The sequence below is a fragment of the Zootoca vivipara genome, chromosome 12, assembly GCF_965207765.1.
Source record: "Zootoca vivipara chromosome 12, rZooViv2.hap1.1, whole genome shotgun sequence".
NCBI classification, from domain to species: Eukaryota; Metazoa; Chordata; class Lepidosauria; order Squamata; family Lacertidae; genus Zootoca; species Zootoca vivipara.
In genome coordinates, this window is record NC_142595.1 from 25,105,325 (window position 1) to 25,123,643 (window position 18,319).

The window sequence follows — 18,319 nt, forward strand, 5'->3', positions numbered from 1 at the left end:
GACAAGGTTGGGCTGAGCAGATTGCAATGGGGGGGGCATTAATTAAGGCCTACATAATAAACAATAAGCTGGAGCCTTGATGAGGGACCACCAGCGCCATGCCATCTGCACCACCTCATCCAGGTCCCTCAGCCTCTGTGGGTCAAGGGTGTCATCTAAGCTCCAGTGCAGTGGTACCTTGGTTCTCAAACTTAATCTGTTCCGGAAGTCCGTTCCAAAACCAAAGCATTCTAAAACCAAGGCACGCTTTCCCATAGAAAGTAATGGAAAATGGATTAATCCATTCCAGACTTTTAGAAACAACCCCTAAAACAGCAATTTAACATGAATTTTACTATGTAAAGAGACCATTGATCCATAAAGTGAAAGCAATCATCCATGTACTGTACTATAATATTAATAAGTAAGTATTGTAGATGATTTTTTTTTAAAAAAATTCTTACCTGCACTGATGATAGTCATTGTCTGGATGGGGGGCTTTTACCCATTTCCGCAGTCACACAATCAATCAATCAATCAATCAATCAGTAGCTGAATTGGGTTCCACACAGTCACAAAAACAAATTAACCAGAGAGCTATGTCAGATTTTGACCCCCCTCTGCACCCTGCATCCCGTATCAACATAGAAAGTTGCCTTAGAACAGGGGTAGGCAACCTAAGGCTCGGGGGCCGGATGCGGCCCAATCGTCTTCCCAATCTGGCCCGCGTGTTTTTACATGAGTAGAATGTGTCCTTTTATTTTAAATGAATCTCTGGGATATTTGTGGGGCATAGGAATTTGTTCTCCCCCCCCCCCCGAGATATAGTCCGGCCCACCACATGGTCTGAGGGATGGTGGACTGGCCCTCAGCTGAAAAAGGTTGCTGACCACTGCCTTAGAATTACAGAACGGTAGAGTTTGAAGGGACCCCGAGGTCCAAGCCCCTGCAATGCAGGAATCTCAACTAAAGCATCCATGACGGATAACCATCCAACCTCTGCTTAAAAACCTCCAAGGAAGGAGAGACCTCCCAAAGGAGACCTTTCCACTGTCAAACAGCTCCTACCATTAGAAAGTTCTTCCTGATGTTTAGTAGGAATCTCCTTTCTTGGTTCATAATACAGTGGTACCTCGGTTTAAGTACACAATTGGTTCCGGAAGTCTGTACTTAACCTGAAGCGTACTTAACCTGAAGCGAACTTTCCCATTGAAAGTAATGGAAAGTGGATTAATCCGTTCCAAACGGGTCCGCGGAGTACTCAACCTGAAGAGTACTTAACCCGAAGTGTATGAGTGTAATTGGTTCTGGAAGTCCATACTTAACCTGAAGCGTACTTAACCTGAAGCGAACTTTCCCATTGAAAGTAATGGAAAGTGGATTAATCTGTTCCGGACGGGTCTGCGGAGTACTTAAACTGAACGAACTCAAACCGAAGTGTACTTAAACCGAGGTATGACTTAAACCGAGGTAATCAGGGCTATTTTTCTAGCAAAAGAGGTGCCGGAACTCACCATGAACACCTCCCTCGTACTCTTAGAATGGCAATGGTGCCCACCCGAGTGGCAAGTTCCAGCTGAAAAAGTCCTGATGATAGTAGTAGTAGTAGTAGTAGTAGTAGTAGTAGTAGTAGTAATTTATTATATGCTGCCCAATGCCCATCTTGCTAAAAACCAGCAGGGAGGGAACAGCTGCCTGGGCCAGGGAGGTGATCAATGCCTCTTTACGAGAGGGGGTGGTCCCTGCCTGTTTGAAAGAGGCAGTGGTAAAACCACTCCTTAAAAAACCTTCCCTGGATTTGGAAAAACCTAACTAACCACAGGCCAGTTGCTAATCTCCCTTTCCTGAGCAAGGTTCTGGAGTGAGTGATCGTAGGCCAGATCCAGGCTCCTTTGGAAGAAACTGATTTTCTGGATCCATTTTGATCAGGGTTTAGGCCCAGTTTTGGCACAGAAACTGCTTGGGTTGCCCTGTATGATAACCTCTGGAGGGAGGGAGGGAGGGAGGGAGGGAGGGAGGGAGGGAGAGAAGGTAAACATGTCCCTGTTAATTCTTCTCGACCTCTCAGGGGCTTTTGATACCATCGACCATGGTATCCTTTTGGAGCGGCTGTCCAAACTAGGGGTGGGTGGCACTGCTTTGTGGTAGTTCCACTCCTACTTGGACAGTTGTTCCCAGAGGGTGTTGCTTGGGGAATGCTTTTCAGCCCCATGGAACCTTCAATGTGGGGTTCCGCAGGGCTCAATCCTATCTCCTATCTTGTTTAACATCTACATGAAACTGCTGGGTGGGGTTATCCGGAGGTTTGGAGTATGTTGTCAGCAGTATGCTGATGAAACTCAGCTCTATTTATCCTTTATATCTGCAGGTAAGGCAGTGGAACTGCTGGGCCAGTGTCTTGCCTCGGTAATGGTCTGGATGAGAGCCAACAAACTGAAACTCAATCCAGATAAGACCAAGGCACTTGTTAGTGGGTGGATCGCTAGACTGGATGGATGGGAGATCGCCTGCTCTTGATGGGGTTACACTTCCGCGGAAGGAGCAGGTTCATAGTTTGGGGGTACTCCCGGATCCTTTGCAGTCACTCAAGGCTCAGGTGGCCTCAGTGGCCCGGAGTGCCTTCCATCAGCTTCGGCTGGTGGCCCAGCTACGCCCCTATCTGGACAGGGATAGCCTAACTACTGTTGTCCATGCTCTGGTAACCTAAAGGTTAGATTACTGCTATGCTTTATACACAGGGCAGCCTTTGAAGACAGTTCAGAAACTTCAGCTGGTGCAGAATTCAGTGGCCAGGTTGCTCACTGGAGCAAGATGGTTTGAGCATATTACACCAATCCTGGTCCGACTGCACTGGCTACCAATTAGTTTGCAGGCCCAATTCTAAGCACTGGTTTTGACCTATAAAGCCTTAAACGGCTCAAGACCGCAATACCTCACGGACCGCCTCATTCCATATGAACCTACCCGGACCCTGAGATCACCTTCTGAGGCCCTTCTTTGTGTGCCTCCTCCTCGAGAGGTCTGGAGGGTGGCAACACGAGAATGGGCCTTCTCTGCAGTGGCAACCCATCTGTGGAATGCTCTCCCCAGGGAATTTTGCCTGGTGCCTTCAATATACACCTTTAGGCACCAGGCAAAAAACCTTCCTTTTTAACCAGGATATTGGTTGATTTGATTGATATTCTATGCCTTTTTAAAATGTGGGGGGTTTTTTGGTGGGATTTATTGGGTTTTTTTATTTTGATTATGTATTTTGTGGTTTTATATTTCGATTTTATTCTGTGAGCTGCCCTGAGACCTCTGGGTATAGGGTGATATATAAATTCAATTAATAATAATAATAATAATAATAATAATCTAACTGGGTTGCCCCAGCCACTCTGAGTGGCTCCCATAAAATAAGAGTAAAAGCACAACACCAAAACTTCCCTCCAGATGCCTTTTAAAAATCACATAGCTGTTTATCTGTTTGACATTTGCTTGGAGGATGTTCCACAGGGCGGGCGCGAATACCAAAAAGGCCCTCTGCCTGGTTCCCGCAATGAGGGAACCACCAGAAGGCCCTCGGAGCTGGATCTCAGTGTTCAGGCTGGACGATGGGGGTGGAGACGCTCCTTGAGACCCTACCCTCCGTAGCAGGAAAAAAACAAACATCCTCCATGTGAGACCAATCGGTCCATCTAGCTCAGTACTGTCTACACTGACCGGCAGCAGCTCTCTAGAGTTTCAGAAAGGAGACGTTCTCAGTCCGAACTCTAGGTGCCAGAGATTGAACGTGGGGCGTTCTGCTTTACTGCTGAGCGATGGCCTTTTCCTGTCATGAAGCTTGATCCCAGTCCTGACATGAAAGCACAGAAGAGCGGATATGCAAGACAGTCAGAAGACAGAGGGCTGCGGTCCACTCAGGAAACCCCTCCAACTCTCACTAACAGATGAGGATATGGAAACAAAGCTGCGCCATCCTTCAAAGGCAGCTTTAATTCTAGCTGCTGCATCCAACTGCCAACACAGCCTGCCTAGTTAGCAGAGCAAGGAGGGGTAGCAGGTCACAGAGGAATGAGAGAGTCAGAAACTGATTGGGCGGCTGCGAGAACAGCAAAGGATTTAAAGATTGTACTGACTGAGACTCCTGATACCTAGCATTTCCTAGGGATATTTCTTGCCGAGACGCGGAAACTGCAGGCAGGCTTTCTGTGTTTTTTCAAGAGGACTAGAAGCGTGACTTTTGAAAGATAAACACAGGAATGTATTTCAGTACAGGGATACCTGTGTATGTAGCCTATTGCATAATACCACAGGCAAAACAAAAGACACACAGCCAGGTCCCTGCCATGAGGAGCCTACAATATATAAGCTTTCCACATTCATGACAAGCCAGTAGATTTTCTGTCAGCAGCTGTACATTCTACTTTCATGACACAATCGCAGACAAGCTCCTCCTGTCTTCACCCTTAATCTGTCTCTTACAGGCTGATCCAACCTCCCTTTCCCACTTAGGGGTTATTCCACTTAGGGAATTGAGAGCAGAAAAGCAGAGGGAGGGGGGCACTTAATCCTTTCCCCACCGGCTGTTTTCCCACTCAAAATCACCTTCAGTTGTGCAGGGTGGAGCAGGGAGAGCTGATAGGGAGCACAGCCTCTGCTTCCTCACTGCTCAAAACTGCAGCCTCTCAAAGCTGCTTTTCTTTTCTTTCTTAAAAGCCGTATCTTCTTCTTATTACAGTGGTACCTCGGTTTATGAACACAATTGGTTCTGGAAGTCTGTTCATAAACTGAAGCGAACTTTCCCATTGAAAGTAATGGAAAGTGGATTAATCTGTTCCAGACGGGTCCACGGAGTACTCAACCTAAAGCGTACTTAACCCAAAGCATGGGTGTATTGGTTCCGGAAGTCTGTTCATAAACTGAAGCGTTCATAAACTGAAGTGAACTTTCCCATTTAAAGTAATGGAAAGTGGATTAATCCGTTCCAGACAGGTCCGCGGAGTACTTAAACCGAAAATTTGTAAACCGAGGTGTTCGTAAACCAAGGTTCCACTGTATTATTATTATTATTATTATTATTATTATTATTATTATTATACTTTTTTATAACCTGCCATTGGCAGCTTACAGATAAAATAAGAACAGCTAAAAGCATTTGGGGGGGGGAGAAATAACGTGGAAAAACAATCGAACATTAATAGAAATAAATAGGTGAGAACTATTAAAAACATACAAAGAAAAACAGCATGGCAGTCAGTTTTCAGAAGCCTGTTGGAATAAGGAGCCCTTCAATAAATGTGTTTACATGCAACCTGTCTTTATTGCTAATTTATTAATTAAATTTATATGCCGGCAGTTCACAAGTTAAAATACAGGATAAAAGCACAAAATAAATAGTTTCAAAAAACAAAACAAAACAACCGCTCTCCCACAAACACACTGAAAAGGCTGTGGGATATTAATCAGCCAAAGACCTGGTAGAAGAGGATTGTTTTCGCCTGGCACCTAAATATCTATAATGAAGGTACCGGTCAATCCTCCCTGGGGAGAGAATTCCACAAATGGGAGCTGCTGCAGAAAAGGCCTGTTCTCGTGTTGCCACTTTCCTGACCTCTCCTGCATGAGGCACAGGAAGAAGGGCCTCAGATGATGATCACAGAGACCAGGTCTCTGTGGAGAAATGGTCCTTGAGGTATTTCAGTCCCGAGCCATTTAAGGCTTTATGGGTGAAAAAACACCCACCAGCACTTTGAATTGGGCCGGGAAACTGGTTGACAGCCAGTGCAGTTGGGCCTGGATCCGTGTAATATGCTGAAACCGTCAAGTAGCTCTGCTGTTATATTGGCTCCCTGAATCACCTCACAGCCCCAAGTTTTGGTCTTCATTTAAAAATGCCCAGACATCCGTGTTTTTTAATGTACCAAGCGGAACAATAAATATTTCAAAAAGCCCTTAGCCTTGTTGTATCCAATACTAGCCCTACTCAGAGTAACTAACTTAGGTTCATTAATTCTGACGGGTCTACTCATCGAGTACAACTTAAGCTAGATACAAACTCATTTGCACCCTGCAGCATATTTCTTGGTGCACAGGAGCCAGGCACCCACAATTTTTCCTTCCCAGCCTAATAGATGTGGAAAGCCAAACTGGGTTTAACAGGTTAATAAGCTTTGGGAAAGGATCTGGGAGCCCACATTGTGGTGTTTTTCTAAATGCCCGCAAGGTTAGAACAAGAATGGCTTAGAGCCCAGTTATTGGGAGTTGCAAACCTGTAGCATTGCAGTTTGGGAAAAGATTAAAGGCCGCCTCGTATTATTTACTTGTTTGTTTGTTTAAGAGATTTGTAGGCAGCCTACCAGGGCTATGCCCTTGTGAAGTAACATACCACTTCTGCACAGTTCCTCCTTTGTGTCAGATGCACGCACTCGTTCCTTGGTGATATAAATAGGAAGTGCAACTCTGCCCCAGGCTGAATTTGCCTGGAAATGCGGTTCGTGTGAACTGGAGTCTCTATACAGTCATACCTTGGTTGTCGAACGCCCTTGAACTCAGACATTTTGGCTCCCAAACGCCGCAAAACTGGAAGTGATTGTTCCGGTTTGCAAACATTCTTTGGGAACCCAAATATCCGACAGGGCTTCTGATTGGCTGCAGGAGCTTCCTTCAGCCAATCAGAAATCGTGATTCGGTTTTTGAACATTTTGGAAGTCAAACAGACTTCTGGAACGGATTCTGTTCTACTTCCAAGGTACAACTGTGTGGGGAGATGCACCGGAGGCATGTTGCGATTAACACGGATTGTGGCGGCATCTTTTTTGAGATATCTGATGTTGCGGCAGCTGCATATACAGCCTCCGCAAGAAAGCAGAGAGCTAGTGTTCAGGCAGAGATCGCTGACAAGTGTGAACCACTTTAATTGGCCATCAAGTCCTTATAACTGAACAGAGAACTGGATTCATATCTGAAACCCCTTGTATAAAAATCTAGGGCCTTGTTTAGGGAAAGGTAAAGGAACCCCTGACCATTAGGTCCAGTCGTGTCCGACTCTGGGGTTGCGGCACTCCGGGTCATATAGCCAGCATGACTAAGCCGCTTCTGGCGAACCAGAGCAGCGCACGGAAACGCTGTTTACCTTCCCGCTTGGAGTGGTACCTATTTACCTACTCGCACTTTGACGTGCTTTCAAACTGCTAGGTTGGCAGGAGCAGGGACTGAGCAACAGGAGCTCACGCCATTGCAAGGATTCAAACCGCCGACTTTCTGATCAGGCTCTGTGGTTTAACCCACAGTGCCACCCGCGTCCCTTGGCCTTGTTTAGCAATGCCTTTATTCTGCTGTAGCCTAGGACAGCTCACTGTTTCCCAGCCTCTTCTCTGTAAAATGGGAATAAAAGAGTGCTAGGAATCTCCTGTGGGACACCTGTCCTTTGTCCACTCACTTTTTACAGGACACCGGCATGATGTCATATCAGTTTGCTTTCCCCAATCCTGTAAGGTTCTTCTGTCTTATTTGCAACTTCACAAAATCTGTCCTCCCCCCGCCACCGCCACCCCCCAAAAGGTGCAATAGTAGTGCAGTCCCAGCTTGGTGCTGCTCTTTCAGCTGTGGGTTTGACCCATGCAGCAATCTATCCAGTCGGTGCATCTATTGACACACCTTTAGAATTTGGCACAACTTCACTGGCGCACACTTCGTTTGCCCGCCAGTGCCAGTTCAGTCCCCCTTTCAAAATCAATCTTTTAATTTGCACCTTTTATAAATATATTTAAAATTGTTAAAATATATTCAGAATAGCACCTACACTGACAAGCATTTTAGCGCAAATCTGAACACTGATTTTAACTCTGTGTGTGTGTGTGTTTCCTTTTGTATCAGCACTATTATAGCGCTATTTCATTTTTTCTTATATACCGTATTTATCACATTTCTTCCAACACCGACCACAAGGGTTCCTAGGCAGCATCTTCTACTTTAAGAAACTGTGCAGAAACGTTGAAATCTCAAAGGTGTCAGCACAGTCTCCCCCCCCCACACACACCCCAAGTTATTTAAACAGTGTTTGAAAAAAAAATCAAAACAAGGTGCTCAGGTGAATTTTCCTAGGTGGGGACCCATAAGACTTTATCGTACCAACTAGAGACTAGGCTAGAGACCAGCACAGATGCAAAATATTAGAATGGGCAAGAGAGAGAAACCATGCCACATGCTACACCCCTTTCCCAACACGCATTTAGCATAGAAAGTCAACTACGGCTCCATATGCAGCTTACAGTGCAATTGCAATAAATGTGCCTCGGCAGAAACCACGAGACGACGGAAGTGTAAATAGAAACAAGAAACAAATGTTCAGGTTTCGTTGGCCTTGAAGGCCCCTCCTCCGTTAGCCACCTCTTGACGGTCCTGCCTCATTCATTAAAAGACAACAAAAGATAACAAAACAATGTTCTGTTCTAAATGAAATCTTCAACAAAGCATTGCAGTGTGGAGTGCTACTCTTCAGGGTCACAACCACTCTTTCAAGTTACAGTACAGTACTCCCATTGCACATCTCAGGATACAGTACTCCATTTCATTCTACTGCACATCTCTCCGCCACAGATCAAGGCTTCCACTCCTCACCATCAGCAAACAGATTGTATTCCACGGCCACGGAGCATGCTCAGTTCACACTGGGCTGTTTAGAGTTCCTTCTCCTTATGGGCTGTTTCTAAGGGTTTTGTTTTAATCCTTCAGCTGGACTCCAGTAATATCTGAGAGACCACAGTTCCCTATCCCTGATATACAGGATAATGCACCTCTGAACACACACAAATTTCCCCTCTTTATTGAGCAAACTCCATTGCATCTGGAATTAAGGAAGCAGTCTTACTTCTAAGGGACGTGGGTGGCGCTGTGGTCTAAACCACCGAGCCTAGGGCTTGCCGATCAGAAGGTCGGCGGTTCGAATCCCCGCGATGGGGTGAGCTCCCATTGCTCGGTCCCTGCTCCTGCCAACCTAGCAGTTCGAAAGCACGTCAACGTGCAAGTAGATAAATAGGCACCGCTCCGGCGGGAAAGTAAACAGCTGTCCCACAGGAGATTCCTAGCACTCTTTTATTCCCATTTTACAGAGAAGAGGCTGGGAAACAGTGAGCTGTCCTAGGCTACAGCACAATAAAGGCATTGCTAAACAAGGCCAAGGGACGCGGGTGGCGCTGTGGGTTAAACCACTGAGCCTAGGGCTTGCTGATCAGAAGGTCGGTGGTTCAAATCCTTGCGATGGCGTGAGCTCCTGTTGCTCGGTCCCTGCTCCCGCCAACCTAGCAGTTTGAAAGCACATCAAAGTGCAAGTAGATAAATAGGTACTGCTCCGGCGGGAAAGTAAACGGCGTTTCCGTGTGCTGCTCTGGTTTCGCCAGAAGCGGCTTAGTCATGCTGGCCACATAACCTGGAAGCTGTCTGCGGACAAACGCCGGCTCCCTTGGCCTGTAGAGCGAGATGAGCGCACAACCCCAGAGTCGTCCACGACTGGACCTAACGGTCAGGGGTACCTTTACCTTTACCTTACTTCTAAGGCAACCGGCAGGCTCCCAATGCAGGTCCAAGCCTAGTCACCTCTGTTTCCAACAATTAAGTACTGCCCCTTTATCCTTTCGACAGTATTCAGATAACTGCGTCTGAATATTTTTCAAACTCCTAGCAGTATCCCCATACTAACACTGAAGCATATGTTTGCTTTCCATACTGTACCATCTTCATTTAATTTTAAACACAGTGCCATTGCTGGAAAGACGGAAAGTGTTTGTTGTTGCTGTTCTAAAAAATTGCAATGTACTCTAATCACGATAATTTTTCACCACCACCATCACAACTGCATCTGCTCATTAATCCACAAGGCTGAAATCCCCATGTGCAAAAAAAAGAGCAGAGGCACTACAAAAGAGGCATCTGCGGCAGTGGCCTGGAAAGAAGAACATCCAGGCAAATTCAAACAAGTCAACGACCAAGGACAGAAAGAAGGCAATTGTCCCCTCTCTAAATTCCAGGTAAACTGACTTGGGTGAAGCCGTATCCTCAAGGCCAAAGGCTGAGCAGTAACAGAAAAGCCGGTGCAAGGGGTTTAGTGTGCAGTTTTCCTCTTTTCAATATGTAATTCAAAGAACAATTTTTTATGGCAATAATAAAACTCAACAAAAATAAAATTCCAATGCAACAACCACTCACCTATCAAATCTCCCACCCGCCCAGATTTCCCAGTACATTTAGAAACAACCACAATACCAGTGCCCAGGTCAAGGCCCCTCCAGACCAATTTGTATGTCCGCAAAACTATCCCTGCCTGTAGTCTAAAAATGGAGAGACAGACAGGAGCCTGAGAGAGAACTCCCGTAGCTGAAGGGAGGCAAAGTCCTCAAAGGTGAACGAATGATCATTATTATTATTATTATTTAAATTTGTGGGTGGCGCTGTGGTCTAAACCACTGAGCCTCTTGGGCTTGCCGATCAGAAGGTTGGCGGTTTGAATGCGGTGAGCTCCCGTTGCTTTGTCCCAACTCCTGCCAACCTAGCAGTTCGAAAGCACGCCAGAGCAAGTAGATAAATAGGTACCACTATGGCAGGAAGGTAAACGGCGTTTCCGTGCACTCTGGTTTCCGTCACGGTGTTCCACTGCGCCAGAAGCGGAAAGCTGTCTGTGGCCTGAAAGCGAAATGAGTGCCGCACCCCCATAGTCACCTTTGACTGGACTTAACCGTCCAGGGGTCCTTTACCTTTTTAGCTGCTTTGTCTTGCCCAAGGCATCCAATAGCAACTTGGAACCAAACAAGCAGACAACAAAACCCCACAGAGATACATGAAAACCAAAAGGAAGGATAAATGATGGGATGTGGGTAACAGTGACAATATTCAGCCAAAATTTCCCTACCCACCCCGGCTCCTTTTCCACATTTTTCCTGGCTATGCCATTTTTGCCCCTTTCCTAGGGAGATGTTCGAGGGAATCTTTAAGACCTCAATCAGAGGAGGCGTCTGTAGTGGCCTCAGACTACCATTTCTGCCCAGTGGAGCTGGGCCTTTTTTCTCCCCATCTCCCCCCCCCCCCGCCCCTTTGAATCGACCATTTATATCAAAACTGCCAGGGGAAGAGACTCTCCACGTGGGTTTCAGCTGACATACCCTCCACCCACCGCCACCCTCACACAGCAACTACACCTGCTCCTGCCAGGTGTGGTGAACTCTGCTCCACTTCCACATCTCCCTTCGGGAAGCAAGAGGGAATTTGGAAAGAAAAAAGAAGCGGCCTGGCCAAGCGGTGGCAGACTTGCGTGCCTCAGAAGACCCGGCCGGGGTGGCTTGTAATGTACTGTAACTTGACGGCGAACTGCCTGAAGATGTGCTAGGCCACAGCAACAGGGGAGGGGCAAGTCCGCTTGGCTCACGTCTGATCAACAAGTTCTCCCCAGACCAGCTTCTCGGGTGGCTTCCTTCCAGCAGGGTTTGCCCTTCCCTGACGCCTTGCAGGGACCGAGAGCTGCTTTTCACCAAAGGGGTGGCTTGTGGGTGTGTAGCGTTCAGCTGCTGCTACCTACCAGAAGCAGAGGGAAAGCCACGGTGCAAATACGGGCCAAAAGAAGAAATTGCAGCATCTAACCAGGGTGTTCCGATTCCCCACGCGAAACCTACCTTTGGCAGAGAGGGCATTAATAAGCTGTTGTCACGTTATCGGATCTCGCTTCTGTCACAAACAGCTCGCTAGATTGTCCTAAGCACGCCACTGCATCTCAGCCTAATACCACCGCCGGTCTTCTTGACAAGTTTGTTGTAAGGATTACCGAGATAAATACGCACAGCGCACTTACAATTTAGACAGAGCATTACTGTACATCTTTCAGCGTATTGTTATAACAACGCACTCCACCACCAACACCAGTGGTGGTGAGAAAGAAAGAAACCCTCAGATCTCGCTGCTGTAGCACAAAACCTCTAGATTTGAATACCAACATTCGCCTGGAGCATAGTAAGGGAAAGAATGCCTATGGGCATGTGCAGAGTGTTTCCCTCATTACTGAATCACCACGACTTCTGGGATTAAAGAGATGGTTCCCACCTAGGTCTGAGCTCCAGCACCTCTTATTTTATAACCTTCTTGGCATCAACCTCCCCTACAAAACACACCGTGGTTATGAAAACACACAACTCACAGTTCCTGCACTCTGGGGTTTTCTGAATGCCCTTGGAAATGTCAGCTGTTTAGTCCGCGGCTCGGAAAACCAATGTGCATATAGACATATTTTTTTAAGGCACAGCTTTTCCAGCTCCCAATAACATGTTTCTAGACACAACAAAACACTGTTGGAAATTGTTTTATGAGTGGGCATTTAACTTTATTGAAAGTTTGCAAGGAGCGGCGATTTCTCTGGCAGTGTTCTGCCCATTCCTGGGACCCAAGGTCTCTAATCTTTGAGCAGAGTCTGCCATGCCTGGGTTTCCTGCTAAGAGACCATGTGTCCTTGGTTTCTGGCACCAGAGGATAGTGCCACTAACGCTGGCTGAGCACTTCCAGGGCCTCCTCCACTGCAGCAGTGAAACTCAGACAGCTATACTGTGTAAAAGGTCAGTCTATGCTGCTGTTGCTGCACAAGAACCAGTGTGGTGCAATGGAAAGACTACTGTGTCAAATGCACCAGGGACAGATGCAAACCCCTTGCCTGGCCATGAAGCTCACCAAATGACTCCAGGCAAGGTATTATCTGTTGGCCAAGCCTCCTCATAGGTATACCCCCCCCCCACAACTGCTTGGGTGGTCAAGCAAGCTGAGTGCTAACTGTATGTATAATTGCACACTTGTGAGCAAATATGTATAGGTACTGTATTCCTACAAGGCACGTGCAAATACTATACTTCCTGCATATACAGCAAGCAAGAAGCTTGGGCACACACCGCAACTGAGTGCATAGACACCCTTGCGCATCAAACCCGTACAATGCACAGACTAGACACCAGTGCACACCTCTAAAAGGAAGATACTGTGTACATAAGCACCCCTAATATACAAAAGTGTTGGGTTTAGTAGTAATAATAATAATAATAATAATAATAATAATTTATTTATACCCCGCCCATATGGCTGGGTTTCCCCAGCCACTCTGGGCGGCTTCCAAAAGAAGAATAAAATAATTGATTAAAGATTAAAAGCCTCTCTAAACAGGGCTGCCATTCAGATGTCTTCTAAAAATCTGGTAGCTGTTTTTCTCTTTGACATCTGATGGGAGGGCGTTCCACAAGGCGGGCACCACCACCGAGAAGGCCCTCTGCCTGGTTCCCTGCAACTTGGCTTCTCGCAACGAGGGAACCGCCAGAAGGCCCTCGGCGCTGGACCTCAGTGTCCGGGCAGAACGATGGGGGTGGAGACGCTCCTTCAGGTATACTGGACAGAGGCCATTTAGTGTATGCTGTCTGAAATGCAGGTTAGATTGCAATCCTAACCCCACTTACTTGGGAGTAAGTCCCATTGAATTCAAGAGGACTTACTTCAAAGTAGATATTGTTAGGATTGACCTTTGGGGGGTGTTTAGGGTGGTGCATGCAATCACGTTAAGGTAAAAAAATGTTTACAATGAAAAATAATCCAGTAATCTGTGACGGTAAACAGACTGGCCTGGGACGTCCGAAGGGAAATGAACGATGGAAGATTAACCCTAGAAGCAAATGCTCGAGTGGGTAAGCAAACTCAACATATCACCCTGCAGTCTGCTCTGTTCTCTGCAACGGCAGCAGCAACTTGTCAATACGGAATGGAGAATCAGCAATGGTCCCAGGGGTAGGGTATTCCCCCAGGGTCATCCCAACCAAAGGTCAAGCCAGCATTGTAGCATTCACCAGCCGGAAGCCACGGCACACAGCATCGGCTAACGGTGCTGCCACCAGGTCCGAGGTGTACCACGCGAGTGTAGGCACCCGTCTGCTAATAATTATTTACATAGCTAATAATGTTTGCAGGTAGGGAAACCTGTTTGGTTGTTGTCAGGAAGCTTGCAGCAAAAGCAGAGTCACCCACATATCGTACAGGCATTTCAGGCTTCCAACCAGAATGCTGCCCTTGAGCTCCCCACTGCAGATTATTCCCCACACTGGCACCTCTGGGCTCCTTAACTGAAATCTACGAAACATTGCCTGGGCATAGCCAGAGCAGAGCAGAGCACCCATTCGCCCTATCAGATATATTCTCTCTCTCTCTCACACACACACACACATACACAGCGCCGCACCTTCAGGACAAGCGCCCCTTGCTTACATTCCAGTACCAACTGAAAATGTTCCATCTACAAATAGAAGTCACCAGAGCCAGGAACCTGTTTTTTTATGCAAAGGACAGCATATCTGAGCACACACAAAGTGTATTTCCTACCACTGTAGAGTAATCACAGTTTGCTTCTTCCACGCCTCTGGAACTGGGACGGAAGGGCTTCCAAAGCTGGACAGCACAGCACCTCTCTCTCTCTCTCTCTCTCTCTCTCTCTCTCTCTCTCTCTCTCCAGAAACTGAAAGGATACTTGAAAAGCAGTGCCCTCTCTCTCCTTTCCTTTGCCAACAGCAGGGACAATACATCCTGATGCTTTTGCCAAGCCCCAGTTGCCTGGGAATAAGGGAATTTACAGGTCCTCCATATATGTGTGTGTGTGTGGAGAGAGAGGGGGGGAGATGTGTCACAACACACACACACACACACAAGTTCAAATCTAGCAAGGGTGTTTTCACATGTGTTACCAAAAGACCCTTACAACTTCCTTTCAAGTCTTTTAAATGCACAAATGGTGCCATTGTGATATACAAAGGCAAAGAGGGACATTTCAAAATTTAAAATATTTACTGTAACGTTTTATAAGGGTAGGGAATGGGGGGGGGGGGCGACGACATGGGACAGGACGACGACAGTGAAGTACTTTCAGTGTACCGATGGAGGAAAACGCCCCAAGTTTCCCCTAAGCTCCTTCTGATGTTGACAAAACTCTGCTCTCGCAGGAAAATAAAGGATTTCTAGGTTGGATTCCCAGCTTTGACCTCCGACTTTGGACAAGTCACATTGCCCTGTCCTGCGCTCACCCCTCCATTTCTTACAGGCCGCAGAAGCTCCTTTAGGGTGGGCAAGGCTGAAGTTGCTCTCCAGGTCGCGACCTTTGCCCTTTTACCCACCAGCAACATGCAACCAACACTTGTAACTTCCTTCAAAGCCTACCAGCTATAGAATTTTTTTAAAGAAAATAAAAGAAAGAAAAGGCACAGTTGCGCCTCCCCACCCCCCACCCCCACCCCTGGCAGTACAAACGTGACTTTGATACCACCCTCCCCGCTCCCCATACACCGAGCAAAAGTCATCTCACTCTCCGAAGGGAGGTAATGTGACAATTAATATTGCATGGTGATATGGCAGGGCAAGGCAGCTAAAGGCGGGCATAGGGAGATCCCTACGTGGGGGTCAGTGGGAGCCAAAGGCTAGTGAAAGAAGAGAGTGGGACATGGGTCCAGAGGGAGTGGAGGGTGTCGCACATGTACACATCTAGAAAGAGAGCACTGGACAGGTCCGACCTGAGAGGCGGACTGAATTCTCCACTAACCAAGCCACCTTTCCCCTTCACCACACCTGCCCCCTCCTCTCCCCCCCACAAAAAAACCCCTGCGCCCCACATTTTCAGGGGAAAGGGGCTGAAAGGTGCCTGGCTTGACCCAGTCACCTCTTGTTGACCCAGAGTAAGGGAGAGCCCTCTAGGGACAGCCTCCTGTCAAAGGGCAAGCCCCTCTTCCACCCCCTTCCTTTGCGTCCTGCACCCCACCTAAACAGGCACCAGCAAGCCAAATGTGTTTCAGGGTGATTTTCGGGAGAGGGAAGTGGGAATTAAATATATATGTATACCTATACAAACAGCAAGACCAAGTCTGACGAGAAGAGGGAGGGGCAGGGCACAGCACCTCCTTGCACAGCAGCAGTGGCGGCGCGTTTGCAGTTCCCCCCTCGGGCCAGATGCGTGCAAAAACTTGCATGCTGTCTGGGCTGCCATGGACATAAAAACAGGGGCACAATTCCAGGCCACAGCAGCATATCGGAGCTATCCTGCACCCGGCACACACTGCCACCACCGCTGTCTCCATTTTCACATTTAAATAAAATATGTCACAGGGAGCTGGGGGTGAGAAGCTTTTGCGGACAACACATCTCAAGGCTTTTGATTTTTAAGAACAAGGATGCATTAGCAGCAAGGATTAAACCGCCCCCCCCCCAGTCATGTCCCATCATGGACAGCTGTCACCACGACCACAGAACTGAGGATCAGCGTCGACCCTCAGGACCCCCCCTTCCTTCAAGGACAGGCTTCCCGCTGCATGGGTCCCTTTCAACCCAAAGTAACCCCCTTCCTCCCCCCCTCTCTCTGATAAAGCCAAGAGGGGGAACTCATCACTCACCCCTCCAACCCTTCCCTCCCTTTTTGGGGGGGAGAAGGACTGCAACATGCGAACTTAAATCCAGCTCAACCAGAAAATGGGCCCTGCTGCCAATGTGAAACAAACACTACGCAGTCCCCCCTACAGCCCCCCCAGACTTGTGATCGGCCAGCCACATGCCAAACGTCCTTATTTTTTAAGAAAATATTTACCCATATTTGCCCCCCTTTAGACACCAATAGAAAATAAAACGCCATCCCCTCTCCAAACTCCTCCACCCCAAAGTGAATGTCAAAACTACGGTAGTTTCCTAGCTGTGGCCTTTGCAAACCATTAAAAAAAAGAGTTAAAAATAACAAGTAAAATGAAATAAGAAAAACATAAACCCACTCCGGATTAGAATCCGAGGCACCAATAGTGCCAAGTACTGGATTCACACAAGGGGAGGGAAAAGAGATATATATCATCAATCCAACCCAAATAGCTGCTTTATCTCCTAGTTAAGTTGCAGAACACATAATCTTGATTACTGGGGGTACATTATAGAGAATTTTGCTTTTGTGGGGAATCACTCCAATTCCAACCTCTTATTTCTGCATGGGAAAAATTACTGCAAACCCCAAGTTGGCACAAACCTCTTGATGAGAGTAGTAAACAAACCAGCAAAAAAATGTTAAAGGAAGTGTGTGTGTGTGTGTGTGTGTGTGTGTGTGTGTGTTTGTCCCTTTTTCTTCCCTCTCTCCTTAAAAGCACTCTCCATTGCTGGGGAAAAGACAGTTTATATGTGTCTGTATGTGCGTGCCACACATACACACACATATATGGCACGCATATATATAATATAGTGCCAAACCCGATGGGGGAGGGAGAAGATGCGGGGTGGAGAAGAGTAAGTGATGAGATTAAACTAGAGGGGAGGGTGGAAAAGAGACGAGAAAACATTGCGCTCCACAAGATTCCAGAGACCAAAAAAAAAATCCCTATATGGAAAGTGGGGGGGGGGCTGTTCCACCTTTTTCCCACCACCCCTGCCCGATCTCCTTCAGATTTGCAACGTTGGCAGTGACAGGAACAGCTGCGATGGGACGGGGAGCGCAGGGTGGAGACAGCTGGGAGAGGGTGGGGGGCCGGGAACGGAAGACATATTGGGGTTCAGGAACGCGAAGGAAGGAAACCTCCACCACCACCCCTCCCCAAATAGGATCCTCGGAAACGCGCCATCCCCTTCGCCTCCTCTCGGCCCCCTGTAGCCTACCTCGGGTTGCTGCTGCTGTTGCTGCTGTTCCTGCTGCTGCCGCCGCCGCCGCTTCTCCTCGTCTTCTTCTTCGTCTTCTTCTTCTCTCTCTCCCCCCGCCCCCCTTCTTTGCAAGCAGGAAGCTGGCGTCGTGCCCCCCTCCCCTTCCCCTCGCCTTGCTTGCAAGCTGGGGTTTCCCCGCGCGCTTCTTTCGGTGCAGTCCCCGGGGAGGGGATCGGCGCGCCTGCGAGAAGACGGGCCGGGAGCGGCGAAGGCGAAGGCGGCGGCGGCGGAGAGGGGTTTGTAAGATCCTGGCTTGGGCAGCGGCGGCGCTCGCCTGGTGTGTTTGTGTCACTCGAGCTGGGGAAATGGACTCGAGAGCCGAAGGGAAGGAGGCCGGCCTGGCTCCTCCTCCTCCTCCTCTCCTCCTCCTCCCCACAGCCGCCGCCGCCGCCGCCTTGGCTAACGCCTGCACCCTGCAGGCCGAGGGCGAGTGCGCCAGGGCGCGCGGCGGCGGACCCTGCGCGGCGGATCTTGCGCGGCCGGAGGTGGGTTCTTGCAGAGAGAGCGCCCAACTCCTCCCGGCGCCAAGTTCTCGCCGGCCTGCGCGCCCCTACAGCGTTGCCCCGCGCTGCGCGGAAAGACACGCGGCTCTCGCCAAGCGGACAAGCCGCCTGCTTCTTCTTGCAGCATCTCTGCTCGAGCT

The 18,319-nt window shown here is 48.2% G+C and overlaps 1 protein-coding gene across 1 annotated transcript in view; it reads right to left on the bottom strand.

Moving 5' to 3' along the window:
- THRA (thyroid hormone receptor alpha) overlaps positions 1 to 18,036 on the bottom strand; it is a 117,614-nt gene extending 99,578 nt beyond the window's left edge. The window contains exon 1 of the mRNA XM_060281498.2: positions 17,635 to 18,036. The gene's annotated coding sequence lies outside the window, so the exon portion shown is untranslated. The remainder of the gene's footprint in view (positions 1 to 17,634) is intronic.
- Between the last annotated feature and the right edge of the window lie 283 nt (positions 18,037 to 18,319).